Source organism: Amphibalanus amphitrite, unplaced genomic scaffold, assembly GCF_019059575.1.
Source record: "Amphibalanus amphitrite isolate SeventyFive unplaced genomic scaffold, NRLGWU_Aamphi_draft 000534F_arrow, whole genome shotgun sequence".
Taxonomy (NCBI): Eukaryota; Metazoa; Arthropoda; class Thecostraca; order Balanomorpha; family Balanidae; genus Amphibalanus; species Amphibalanus amphitrite.
The window spans coordinates 87067-101393 of NW_024882028.1; the positions used below are offsets into that span (position 1 = coordinate 87067).

General features: G+C 48.3%; 1 non-coding gene across 1 annotated transcript; it reads right to left on the minus strand.

The window, feature by feature from the left end:
• Positions 1-9996: 9996 nt before the first annotated feature.
• Positions 9997-10068, minus strand: Trnat-ugu. The gene has a single exon. It is a non-coding gene; the product is annotated as a tRNA-Thr (tRNA).
• Between the last annotated feature and the right edge of the window lie 4259 nt (positions 10069-14327).

Sequence of the window (14327 nt, forward strand, 5' to 3'; positions counted from 1 at the left end):
GCTCTGATCCCCTTTCTGGCATGCAATTCATCGTTGGCTTTCCCACTATGACGCCGTCACCGACACTGCAACACTAAAATTGAACGGTGGCAAAGTGACGACTAACCTGTTAGATGTTTTGCTTAAAGGTATTTTCCTATGGCTGTGAAGTCGGGTGTGAAATGGGTTAAGTGTATGGGTAGCAATGAATGCGAGCCTATCGTCTTGACAAGTTTTAAATATGCTAGTCATAGCTCCATACGATTGCATTTAACTAACCAGGTCGTAGATTTTATCTAGAGTTAGGTATGTACTTTGCCAATAGTCTGAGAGACCCTAACCAATCCAGCTTATATGTAAGAAGTGGCTAATTGTTCCATTGGTGGCAGAGGGAACTTGCAAACAATGCTAATTATCCGGTTCATTAACTTCCCCGTAAAGCAGTATTGCTAATGCCACAACTCGGCTTTCACCAATATTTTCTTCATCTTGTGTCTGGCCGTAAGCACGTGTTAGGAGCCTTATTCACTCAAGGCCTTGTACATTTTAAGCTGAAATTACGCCATAGTAATCGACTCGACCTTGACCTCTGTTGTTGGGAGTCGGAAGGTTATGCTTCATCCCAAAAAGTTTACATTTACGAATTAAAATAGACGGTTGAAGAATACTGACATGAAATAAATAAATAAAAAACAAAAAGTGATACTCACCTTTCTTCACCCTTTTTCCGTTCGGCGATATATGATACATCTGAATGCTGCCATTCTATGTGATTTATTCTTTGCAAGTGTCAGTTTCCCTGGCGTGGTCATTTGGTAGCTGTTGGTGACATTTACATCGGCGAAGAAGGTGATTAATTTTCCTTCCGGCTATGTACGTTTGAATGAGACCATCAAAAGGTGGGGCGCATCATTATGTTATGCAGCTATTAATACTGAACTGTGGTCAAAATACGTCAAAACCAGGCGAATGAAATTCTAAGGGAAGCGTTAAACTATTTCTTATTTGATGGTGCATGGCGCATGTGCATAGAGAAAAATTATTGAGCAGAGGCCTCTTGCACCAAACTACCTAGCTAGGTAAAATCGAAAAACCGGTTTCAGAATAATGCTATCTGACGGTGGTAAATTTGTTTGCAATAGCCCAATACATAATCCTACAGGTGCATGGTAAATTTTACACGCAAATTGTCACACTTGAGTCTTGGATTGGGTACACGATGCAAAATAATCCAAGCATTGGTGCAAGAGGATTTTGGTGCAAGAGGCCTCAGATAACTACTGTTTATTCTAAAGGTCAGGTCAGCAAGCATGGAAGTCGGAGACCCAAACGAGTGGGAGTACCACATTACAGAGAGTGCTCTTAGGCTTTCAGGAAGCAATTTACGCCACCCACCTTCCTTGAAAATATATATGAACGCTAGCCACACATGCCGAACAACTGCTGAAACATGTGACACAGCCTGTTGTAAGTACCTACATATACGGCGGTGATATCCTTATGTGTACGCATAAATCTTGTCCCTTCAATCGTCGTAAGTGAAGGCATACAAATCGACAGGAAGATTATAATTGAAAGGCTCTTGATACGTTACCAAATTTATTTGCATTTTTATTCATATAAACACACAGCACAAATGACCATTGCTATATGGTGTCGAACAAACATCGGCTCACAACTGGCTATCTACCGTAAAAAACTTAAATTTAAGCTTATCTACATATAAATTATGCCGAGCAATACCATGTGCCTTGTGCACACAAAGTAATCAGTCAGTGCATGTGCAATTGCATAGCACGATTCTCTATGCATAGCAGGTACAAGCCATCATTCGCTCTCACTCAATATATCATCAGCCTGCACCTCATCAGCCATTTTTACGTCTTTCGCTCATCTGTTGCGGACAACGGTGACTCTTACCTGCTTGTAAGTATTTTTAAATTTTAATTCAAATTTTAAATGTGCTTATCCTTGCGATCACTTTCAGTTCTTTGGTCTACACATGTAACTACAGCATTTTAGGCGCAATTTCAAAAAGTTAAAGACCAAATTCAAAACGTTCACGTGCATTTTGAATGTAAACTTTTTGAACTTGGTCTTTACATTTTTGAAATTGCGCCTAAAAAGGTGTAGAATTGCCCGATCGGTTAGCAGGGGAAGCGGGGGTAACACCGCCACTGTGGGAAACACCGCCACCCCATCTGGCGGCGAAAGTATGAAATGTGAAGTGTAAAAATCCGTTATTTCCTATTGACCGCACGAAGGTAAGCGTCTTCTGATTTGTGTTCCGGTGTTTCAGTGTAATCGAAGCTCAATGTGGGCATTTAAAGAAAAATGCACATTCTCTTATAAAAATTCGATGAGTTGGGAGCACTTTTGAATGTCTTTAAGTAGAGACTCATTTTGATTTACTTGATTACATCGAAAAATAACTGATCGGCTTTGTCCAGTAAGATAAGTTTGCTTGAACCGTGTAGTACATTCTTACCGCTGGCGATTTTTGCTTGTGATCACTTATTGGGGAACACCGCCACCCCGTGGCGGTGTTACCCCAATTGAGGTTGCGGTGTTTCCTGTTTGTAGCGTGATAAGTGATGAAACTCCAAAGACACGCTTTATTTATGTTCGTAGATGTTCCTAAGTCGGGAATAAGCAGCTTATTTGATTTTTTATTTTATATTTTTCATGCATCCCGACCAAGCACTTGCCAGCTGTATAAAACTGGCAAACAGCTGATGAACCTATACCTATTTAGGTGTCCATTACCGATTATTTGCGAAAATTACCACTTACCGACAGGAAACTCATCGCACACGATCTCTGAACAATTAAAAGCTTTCGTAGGAATGGGTTGGGTTAACATCAACACCGGTGGCGGGGTTACCCACACAATTTGTAGGCAGCAAATATGCAAGGTATTTTTAAAAGTCGTGATAAATGAAAACCTTTTAGGAGCATGCAAAATAAGTACCTAAAACACGTGAGAAAATGTTTAAATATTGTAACCAAAACAATAACTACCAAGAGACTTCACACATATTCTCTCATTTTGGCGAAAAGCTTAGGGGGGCGGTGTTACCCCCGCTTCCCCCACATGCTGGCTAAACATTATCTTATATACACAATTAAATTGGCTCAATCAATCACCCAGTCAACTAGATAATAAAAAGCTATAAACTTTTGCCTTATCTGGTAAAAAATACAAATATCGCTTACGCTCTAGTAATGAAATTAAAGATCATGAGTCCTCAAACTCACGAACGCACTCACATGAACTTCATGTTCACTCGTCCGTCAGTCACGAGCAACGTCAACATGAATCACTCACCCACACAACATTCCAATTCCACTATGCTTCGACCTCAATCAGTCAAGCACACCCTCCCAATTCGCTGCTCAGCATCATTCTCTGCTACCAGAACTTCCACCAGGGCTTGTGCTCGGCCTTGACGCAGACCGAGTGGCCGGCGCAGGAGGAGTAGCAGCACTGCTCCTTCCTGCCGCACACCCAGTCGTTGGCGAAGCGGCACGGCGTGCGCTTGAACGCCTTCTTGCAGCCGTGCTTGTCGATCTTTCTCGGACAGCCTTCGGTCCGCTCTGGGGGCGGGGCAAACGGTGGTGTGGGGAATGAGCGGTTTGGGGTGTAAGCATAGGGATGTTTATGTGATACTGGTTATCATGTGACATTGCGTCGGTGGTATAGGTAAAACTATCTGAATAGACTTTTCAGGGGTGCAGATGAAAGCCAAACTAATAGTTCGTCTTGATAGCTAGCCATAAACGAAATTCTATTTGTGTTTTAATGCCTGAATTCGTTTTAGTATGCATGCATAGTAATTTGAGGCGAATCGAACAAAGTCGCTAAATTGCAGTGCGGTTGCACTGACCGCGTCATTCAGCGCGGGCCCCGTCAGTCGCTGGCAAATGAGGTTAATCAGAGTGAAAATGTTATAGAAAATCTACATTTCTCCCTACCAGTCAGAATCAGAAAGTGTGTCCCGTTTTGAGCGCAGTGCCTCGGTAGCGTCTCCACCGTCCATTGTAAACCACGCGTACCTGTTCTATCCTTGGTGAGGGCAGAGTTTTTGCCGTAGTTGCGCCATGTTTTGCTAGACGGCTTTCGTTTGTGTTTTATCGCGCGGCTGACGGCGGTCCAATTACGAGGTCAGCCGTCTCCGCAGTTAAGGGAAAACGGCCAGAGAGAAACCAGAGCCATCGTGTTTCGCTTCTCTCCCTTCGCTTCATGCGTCTGAGCTCGAGGTGTTGATGTTTTCTCCGCCCATTTCGACGGCGTTGTAGGGCATCATGCCAGTATGTGCTTTTGGTACGACACGCTTGTAACTTCGATTAAGGAAATGTTGTTCCTATACATTTTTTTTTAATGATTTATTCTTAAACGATAATGTAAGAAGTGACCACACGCAGTTTTTAACATGACGTTTTTAGTGAGATTTGCGAATGCGATCTACGCTCTGCGAAGCTGCATGAAACGAGCAAAATAAAGCAATCCACCTTTGGGACATGTTTTGCCTCTGATTTGTGGGACGTAGTCCTTGGAAAAACAGCTGAAGGCCACTGTCCTGCTCGCTGCACTGCCACTTGTGTCGCTAAACCAGGCCAGCTGCCAATCGGAGATCGGGGCGTGCAATGCCACACGGAGGAGGCCGCAGGGGGAGGGCGTTTGGCATTCGGCGAGTCGGTGGGTGGGTGACGGCCGCCGTCACCGGTCCGGTCAACTTTGTCGGCCCGCCACCGCCGGCCACCGGCAACTTGGGCCGGTCACACACCAGAGTTGGACGGTCCTCTCTATGGAGCAGCTACCGGAACGCAGCGTTCTTACCGGTTTATTAGCATCTTTTATTGCCTGCCGACCGCCTAATCTGCATTTGAAAGTGTTCTGCCAAATTGGCTGATGATCTGATCGGCTGAGTTGTGCTAATGCGCACTGGGTCGCCCAGCTGGCCTTTTGGAACGGGTAATGCAGGCATCCAACTTTTAACTCGATAAGTCATACAATCGAGCATCAAACGTTACGGGAGAAACGGATGAGCCTTTATGGCATTGGCGGCATCTTTTTGAAATCAGATGTTCATTTGTTAGATTTTGATAAAGTTATTCAAAGAATTCAGCATGCTTTTCATGCTGCGTAAATGTCTCAGAATCTCAGCGGCGCTGTAAATTTTTAGTCTTCTTCTAGGCCAATTGAGATCCTTCTTCCGGGCAGGACTAAAGTGAAGTGACTTTGTCTTGTCTGAGATGGTATAACAGATGTGTTGTAAATGGCCAGTCTAGGTGATTATCTTTTTTAGATAAATGAAGCCTCTTCTGAACAATTAGGTATTCATGTTCAATAAGGCGTAACAAGGTTGTCGGTTGCATTGATTTTCGTCAAAATGACCATCCAGAGTGACAGAGTGAACGGATATCGTCCGACTCACCTGGGTACGCGTATTCATCCTCCTCCTCCTCATCTTCATAGACTCCGCCGCTGCTTCCCTTTCCCTTGTAGCCGTTCTTCCTGCCCTTGGTGCGCCCCCTGCTCTTCTTTTTCTTCTTGTGTCGTCCCTTCCGTTTGTCCTCATCCACGTAAACGTAGAAGACGTCGCCCGTCTGCGACGAGTCGTAGCTGCTGTAGCTGCTGATCGCGCTGCCGCCGTAGCTGCCGCTCTGACCTTGACCTCCCTTGGAGCCGCTGTGACCGTGACCTCCTGACCTCGGCGGGCCGTACGAACTGCTCGGCGTGCCGCGACCGTGACCTGAGCCGGAGTGACCGCTGTTCGGCGGGCCGTAGTGCCGGCTGGGCGCGTGGTGTGAGCCGGAGTGGGAGCAGTGGTGGCCGGAGTGACCCCCGCCGCCTGATGAGCCGTGCTGGGTGTTGGGTCTGTTGTAGCCGCTACTTTGGGAGTTGTACTGGTTTCTGGGTGTTCCAAAACCTTTACTTGGTGGGCCATACTGGTTGCTTGGAGGGCCGTATTGGTTACTCGGTGAACCATACTGGTTATTCGGCCGGTTATTACCGTGGTTCATTTGACTATGCTGCTGGCTATTACGGTTGTTGGGTTGGCTATAACCCTTGCTCGGCGGGCCATATTGGTTACCTGGCGTGCTATATCCTTGACTTGGCGAGCCATACTGGTTATTCCGTTGGCCATTCTGATTTTTTGGTGAGTTGTATCCTGTGGTAGGTGCCCCGTATTGGTTTGTTGCAGAGCTGACTTGGCCGTTTGGTGCGTTATAACTTGTATTGGGAGGGCCATACTGGTTCCCGGCTGATCGATACCCTTGGTTCTGGCTACTGTATCCGGCATTTTGTGAGCTGTATGCCTGGTTTTGTTGGTTGTACCCTTGGTTCTGTCCACTGTATCCTGTATTTTGCGAGGTGTATCCCTGATTTTGCTGGTTGAAATTATTTCTTCTAGCATTGTAATTTTGGTTTCTTTGGATGTTGTTGAAATTTTGGCCAAAATTTTGCTGGCTGAATTTTCCCTGTGACTGATAAAAATTCTGCTGTTGGCCACTGAGCTGTCTGCCTTGTGAGTTATACGCCTGGTTTTGCTGCCTAAACTGGCCGCTTGCCTGGTTCTGCTGGCTGATCTGGCCGTTAGACGCGCCGTACGACTGGCCGGTCACGCCGAGCTGGCTGTTTGGGACGCCGTACCCGCCGCCAAGGCCACCCGTCTGAGCTCCGATCGTCTGCCCGCCGACCGGCGAGCTGTAAGACGTGCCTCCGGATGCCCCCTGGACAGAGTTGGCCGAGCTGTACCCTCCAGCGGAGGCGACAGAAGTCTGTATATACTGTGTAACCTGACCGAGCTGCTGCTGCTGACCGCTAGGCACCGCCTGGCCTGTTGAGAGGGCCTGGTAGCCGGCCTGAGAGATCTGCTGCTGCTGCTGGACCGGCTGCAGAACCTGCTGCTGAGTCTGTTGTATCACCGTCTGCTGACTGATGGGCTGGCCGGCCTGTTGGACTGTCAGCTGTCCGACGTGCTCCACCTCCTTGAGTCCGATACCGAGCACAGACTGCTGGCCGACCTGCTGGTCAGATTGCTGACCAACTCGCTGGTCAACCTGCTGTATTTGGCTGACGAGTTCGCTCGCCTGACCCGTAATCTCATCCTGCTGAGACTGGTCATCAAACTGGTTATCCTGCTGGACTTTGCCGTTGGTCACGCTGTCTGGGACGCCAGACTGATGCTGTTGGCCGTTTAGCACTCGCCAGCCGTCCGCAGTGGTCAGGGTGGCCTGCTTCGTCAGCTGCTGAATCAGCTGCTCGAACTGCTCGTCCGTCTGACCATGCCACTCGTCCTGCTGTTCGCCCTGCTGGAACACCTGCTCGACAACCTGCTGCGCCCGTGCCGTGACCTGAGGACTGACCTCTGTGACCTGTGTGTTACCGATGATATCAGCTCCGTCGTCCTCTCCGCGTGCGGTGCGACTCCTCTGTATCTTCTGCTCCCGGCTATTCGGTACGTTCAGCTCCTGGCTGTCAGCCGGGAGCTGAAGTACCGTACTAAATGTGCCCGGCAGAGACTGGTCCGATGAGCGGTACCGTACCGCCGGCGGTACGGTACTGGTGGGTGCCCAGGGCTCCGCACTGGTCGGTACCCGGGGTACGGTGCTACTGACTAGTACTCGCGGTACGGTACGGGTCAGAACTCGAGGTACGGACGGTGTCTCAGGTCGCAGATCCGCCGAGCGGGCGCTGCTGACGCGCGGGCTGGCGGTGGTAGGGACAGCTGAATGAAGCAGCAGCAGAAGTACACCCAGCGAGGACAGCAACGGTAGCGGTGCCGGTGACGGCAGTGATGACGCCGATGGCGGCGATGGAAGTGATGACGTCACCGGACGGCGTTGCAGCGCCATGTCGAACGGACGGCGGCTGCAGGGGAGAATCGAATCACTGTCAGCCTAAATATGTCCGACATGTGGGAGCTTCTTATTGAAAAAGTAGCGCACCGTTGCTTATCTGAACACGTTGGACTCGGCTGCGTAAGGAATTTGATCTTTCTGAGCGGTGACTCAAGCACAGTTCCAGGCCCCAGCACAAATCATAAGGACTTGGGCTCCATGATTATCTTATCTATAGCCTAACGCGATTTTATGAAAGCTTTTCGGAATGCGCACAAAATAGTCGTTATTTTAAACTGCCGCATAAACTATTAATTATATTAGAATACCAAGATATTCAACAACGTAGGAGCCAAAGCAAAGCTGATCTCCAGACTCCAATAAGCCTCAGAAACTGAGAAGTGAACTGCAAAGGGCGATGGTTATTATAACTATTATCAAACAACAGCAAATACTTCCAAACTGCATGTAGTTGAAGGTAACTTTCCTATGAAATGGTTGAGTCTCCCCGCCGGCCTGCCCGTCCAGCTATAGCCCACACAATCCACAGACGCCCTGCAAGCTGTATCCAATATTATAGTTCCTATAGTTTGGCAAGTCTCGGGTGGGTGGCGTCGGCTGTGCTTATGTTCGCATAAAGTTACTGCGATGTGCGGCCCCCTTGCGTTCCGTACTGCATGTGAACGTCAAACTTTAGATGTAAATTATGACGGTGATTGAGCCCCTCTGCGTCAAACGCGAGAGGCAGGCTTGCCCATGCGCTACACAATTTAATATGGGTACCTGTGATCAGTTTCTTCATTTTTGAAATAAATGTTTTGCTCAGCTATGATGGACATTCTTAAATATGTACCTAGATGGATATTCTTACCTTCTTTGGCAGGTGTAAGAGATGAAAAAGCAATGATGAATGATGGACAATTGATAAGACGTTTCTGCATAAACGTTTGCGTAAACGGTAGGCATGAGACATGCGCCGTAAAAAGTTGTTCTATGCCCTTCAACCAACAAAACATTGAGACACGTTAAAGTTAGCGTATCTTATCGATATCATTATCGATATTTTTTAATTCACCCCAGCATGATGAGACTATACCCTTTCAGACCTGCATATTATTCCTGAAACCGTCCTGCATGTACCGGCCACCCGATCTGCCCGTGTCTCACCTGACCTGGCTCAGGGTCCGGTCCCGGGCCGCGTCACCTCTCGGTATTCCGATGTGTCCGTGTCTCACCTGACCTGGCTCAGGGTCCGGTCCCGGTCCCGGGCCTCGTCACCTCACCAGCTGGAGACGGTGCGACTCGTGACGACGATGACGGACGTCCGACTGACGAGTGACGCCCGTGACGCGGACAGAGCCGTCACGCTCCGTATGGGATGGTCCGGTGTGCAAAAACTCCCCTCGCGCCGACTGAGGTGACGTCTGGATTTGGGGCAGGGTCGGGTGCATTGTGTGGTGTGCCACTAAGGATGTGTTTTGGAGATAATCACAGGGTGCCGTGCGCTGATGCAGCGCTTTCGGACATTGAGTTTTTGGTAGCCGCATGGAAATATCCTGTTAGTCGCTGAGTCTTGCCGTTATTCATTATAATTCAACAAATTTGGCACGGCCATATGAGTCGGGATTCATCATTCACCTAACCTGTTCTTGTTCAATCGCCCCACTTTCCGTCCCTACACACTAATTTAGACCTTTCATTTTCACTCCCCTCCTTCCCTCCCGGCCGCTCCCATCCCCCCTCTGACCGGGCGGGCGCCGCGTCGGCCGGTCGGAAGTGCCCGTGACGCCGCTGAGTGGCCGGCGCGTGCCCGCGGCGGTCGGCGTCTCCCGCGGGCGTGGGAACGGGACGGGTGCACCCCGGACTCCGGCGGCTCCCGTGACGACTAGATGAGTGGCACGAGCTGGTGACGGGCGGCTGTTGCCGGCACCGCAGCGACGGTCTGATGGCACCAGGAATACCGTCCCAGGGTCCAGGGCTGGGCCCACATAGTCACGATAGATTGCGTGCTTATAGAGCTTATGATTGCGTAAATGTGATTATGTTAATGTTGCCTGACTGGAAGCGAATATGTGCGTGCATGCGTAAATGACGAAAAATCGATGGCATAATCTGACCGCTAACATGCCAAGAGCGAAAATTGAACGCGAACGTTGACGTGAAAACACCAGCCCCCAGGGAGGATCGAACTCCCGACCCCTGGTTTACAAGACCAGTGCTCTGCCACTGAGCTATAGAGGCGGCGAGGGCCGGGGGTCTGAAATGACGTACACGTACTAGTATTTGCGATCGCGTTGCTTCGGTGTGCTGAAAATAAAATAATCTTCGCACTTGGCATGCGTATATCCATATTTGGTTTCCCTGAAACTGGCTTATTCCAAATCCCTTTTGTGTATCACAATTAGATGCCCTGATGATGGACGAAAAACAAGTTGAAGTAGCCCAGAAAATTAGAGCCGCAACATTTATTCGTCTTCATCCATCGTTCTTCTTTCATGAATATCGTTCTTTTTCTCTCAAAAGTCCTGTTGAAATTAGGTACGACAGAGAGGTAAGTTAATGCATATTCAGCGTAGTATTTGGTCGTAAGCGTGCATTATCCCGGCAAATAATTCAAATATCTCCAACATCGCACATCGGCACATACCTAAGGAAAGCGTCACGGCTGAGCCGCTAGGCCGCTACCAAACCAACGAGACAACACGTGCAGAACAGAACCCATTTGTGAGACTCACACTACGTCAGCTTCTCGACAGGAGCAGCATGACGATCTCTCTACAACGGAGTTCGATTGGTGCCGTTTGGAGGAAATGGTCAATGGTGCGTCTATATATGGCCTTGGGTGCGACCATTTCCGAGATGGAGTCCGGCTGCGTGACAGTGTATGGGACTGCGCCTATAGACTGCAGGGCGGCCGAATCGCGTCCAGTGTCTCGGCAGAAAGCAAAGTCATTGGCCTCGGAGATAACAAGCTCAATCTGAGAAAAAAAAAATGCCTAAGAACTTGTTGGAAACGGTAGATTTATTGTACCTCCTGGGTTGCGGAGTCGATGGATATTCGGTGACTCGTTCACGTCGCGTGATGACCTACGGGGCTAAGCTTTAATTCTTATTTAATATTTCTTGCCCTAATGTGTTTCAAGAATGACATTGCAATTTGCAAATATGATAGCTTATAAATAACACACCAGCTAACCTTACCTATAAGCAGGTTTTTGGAGCAGATGCTGTCTTCTTCTGATCGCTTCTCACGCTCAAAACGCTGGTCCAAAAACAGAAGTTTAGCCTTACCTTCGACATAATATGCCTTCGCCTTTTGTTGCTAACTGAAGGTAATATCTTCCAAAAAAAAAAGACAGCAGTTCAGCTTTGAGCCACACAATGTTCAGTGTGTCCATGGAAACAGACATGAGTATGAACACTGCAATTGATGACCGGCTGACCGCATGCGACCCAATCGTTCGGGAGGTGTCATGCCCTGATACCGCAATCTAACCAACACTATATAGCAGCTTCGTTTTAAACGTGGGATGCAGGTTGCAGCCCCACTTATCATAAGTAACATGGAGGACTGTCCCTGTTGCCCAATGGCCAAGTTTCACGAAGTGGTCTCGTTTCGTTACATTTAGTAGTTACGATGCCTCGCTTGTCTGTAGAGTGTAGACTGTAGTAAGTAGGTTTTGAAACATTCATCATGCAGTTTTCGGAGAGCACGAGACATGAATGAACCCCTCGGTTATTTGCTAAAAGGATGTGAGTGTTCAATGGACTGGGTCGTCTGTCAAATGCCGACCGACCCGTGATCCAGTATATAACCTTTTGAGATGAATTATGGATGTCCGTGAAAGCTTTTTGCAATTTTAGGTGAACATGACAGCTAGTGCTCGAGTATGGTATGACACATGGCCTGGTTCAGACTTATTACGGAGCGAGCGAAGCGAGCGTAAGGGTAGTCTTTCCTTAGATTAACGGAAATTTCTGAGTATGAGCGGCCGGCCGGCCGGCCGTGCGGACGCTTTTGCGAGGTTTATACTCGTATCTCGACAACCACTTGACCGATTTACATGCGGTAATTTTTGTAGGGTAGCTTCATTCCTTCTACCAAGTATTGGACTATTCCCGATGCATGTGGGTGACCCCTTATGCACGTGCCACCGGCCACGTGCAAAACGAAGAGGTGTCAGTTTTGTAACTGTTGCAATATCTCGGTAACTACTTGGCCGATTGCGCTGAAAGTTGACATATAGGTAGGCACCCACTAGGCACTGCATATCCATGTGCCAGAGTTGGGGTGCTGCTGCACGTGCGCACGTGCAGGGGTCGTTTCCAGATCTCGAGAACGGCTCGACCGATTGCGCTCAAATTTGGTACACAGTTAGGGATCGGCTAGTAGGGTTCCGTGCAAAAGTCAGTCGGGGCCCATTTTGCACGTGCGCTGGGCTGCAGGGTGCCGCTTCCAGATCTCGAGAACGGCTGGGCCGATTGTGCTCAAATTTGGCACATCGCTAGAGACCGGTTAGTAGGGTGCCGTCCACAAGTCAGTTGGAGGTACCCCCTCGCAATTTCGCACGTGCAAAGCCCGCCCTCTCGCTCGCTCCGTTAGTCGCCCCAAAAGGCGTTATACTGGTACTTAAAGTTAGAATTGAAGTCATCAATTTACCGAAGCGTCATCTGCATAAAGCATATCGTTTTTGTAATATTTGGGCACCCTCATCCAAAGACCTCTTGAGAGTTTCAGACTTTGGTGTAGACTAGGCAATAAATAGGTATAATTGTGCATGTTCTGTTCATTTCATACATGCCACCCGCGCTCCCGTCCGCACGCTACCTGTAATTCCTATCTACTGCAGTGCCGCGCGGCAGATTGAGTTGACAGCCAGAACTGTAAGATCCTCGCACCACCTTTGATCTGCTCGGATAGCGATCCCAGATCCGAGCGCTTCACATGTCGTCAGTTTCCCGGCACTACGGCTTCCTGTGTAGGCAGGAAGCGAGCACAGGTCTGGCCTGGGCGATGTGGCAAGTGTTTCATTTCGAAACGATCAGCTTCCCAGTAGCAGCAGTGCTGCGTCTAATCATTTTGCTGATTATCATCAGTGCATTCGTCGGTCGCAGGAAAGTGCCAGGCTGGATTAGCTCTGCCTATACAATGCCTTTGAATATAAATCTGTATGTTCATACCCTTGTTCATGGGTTATATGGCCTTGTTCATACCTATGGATATTGTATGTGGCAATTGACTGATAAGAAATGTCTAAGACAAGGGAAAGAGGTGGTGACAACGCTTATTGTAAGTAGTCTTTAATATGATTCGATTTGCTCCCTTGTACATACAACACATTATGGACACAATTGTGCAGTTTTTATACTGCATTTCTTATTGTGGCGAGAGAACGAATAAGGAAAAACATATCGAGAAAAGGAACTGATTTGAAATGATTGAGAGTGACGTTACTCGAAGAAAATTCAACAATATCAAACTGAAGAATGGATGAATGAAAACCAATATGAAAGAATGGATGAATGAATGAATGAATAAATGAATGAATTTTTGAATGCATGGACGGCTGGGAGGTCAGTTAAATTGACAATTGTACTGATATTTTACGAACGCCACTTGCTAGATAAGTAATAACCTCGGTTCTCTTTCAACAGGCGTAAGTGCATTGCTTGTGCATTTATGTGTGCTGCTAATATAGTTAGTCCATCTATCATTGGCTGCAAAATGGGACTAAAAGTTTCGCATCTATGCATTCTCAGGGTTTTATCTTCTCGTATCCTTTTTCTCCATAGCTCAAAACATACTTGTGGGTTTCAAGGCATTTTAATTGTAAGTAAAATGCCTCGACTCGATAGATGTGTGAAATGTCACACCGACAGTCCGACACTACTCTGCCGGATCAGCATTTCTCGGAGCGGGTGGGTTCAGTTCGACTGTAGCGGTATCATGCGCGCCCGGCCGTTTTCAGAAATGTCTTCAGTATCCGTGTGCCGTCGGTCCGCGGGCGCGACGGAGCGTTTAGTCGCCCCATTCGTCGACAGGGTGTGTCGACATGACGGCGGCACTCTGCCCGCCGCATACGGCAGTCCCTCGGGGGACTCGTGAACGTCGAGTCATGAGTCTGCCTGTCCGCGTAGGCCGCCCACAGTCGTAAGCGGCCTTTCTGGCGTCCGACACCGCCTGGGTTGAAGTAGGATCATCCCGACGTTATGCGTCGCGTCGCACGAATTCCTCCGCATATCTATTCATTGTGTGGTTTGCGCGTCTTGCATGTCAGCCGCACAGCGCCTGTCGATGATCGTTGTTCTTACGAAAAAGATCGTCTCCCTATGGGGTCTGAATGGCTTCAATTGTGTTCGTCAGCCTCTGAGACGAGGTCGAGGTTATTTGAAATAGCACGATTTGAACTCACATTCGGGAAATAACAGAAGCTCTTTGCAAATGATCCGGGAACCGCATGCTCTATATTCCTCTTTTTGAGGCCGCAGCGATGGGACAG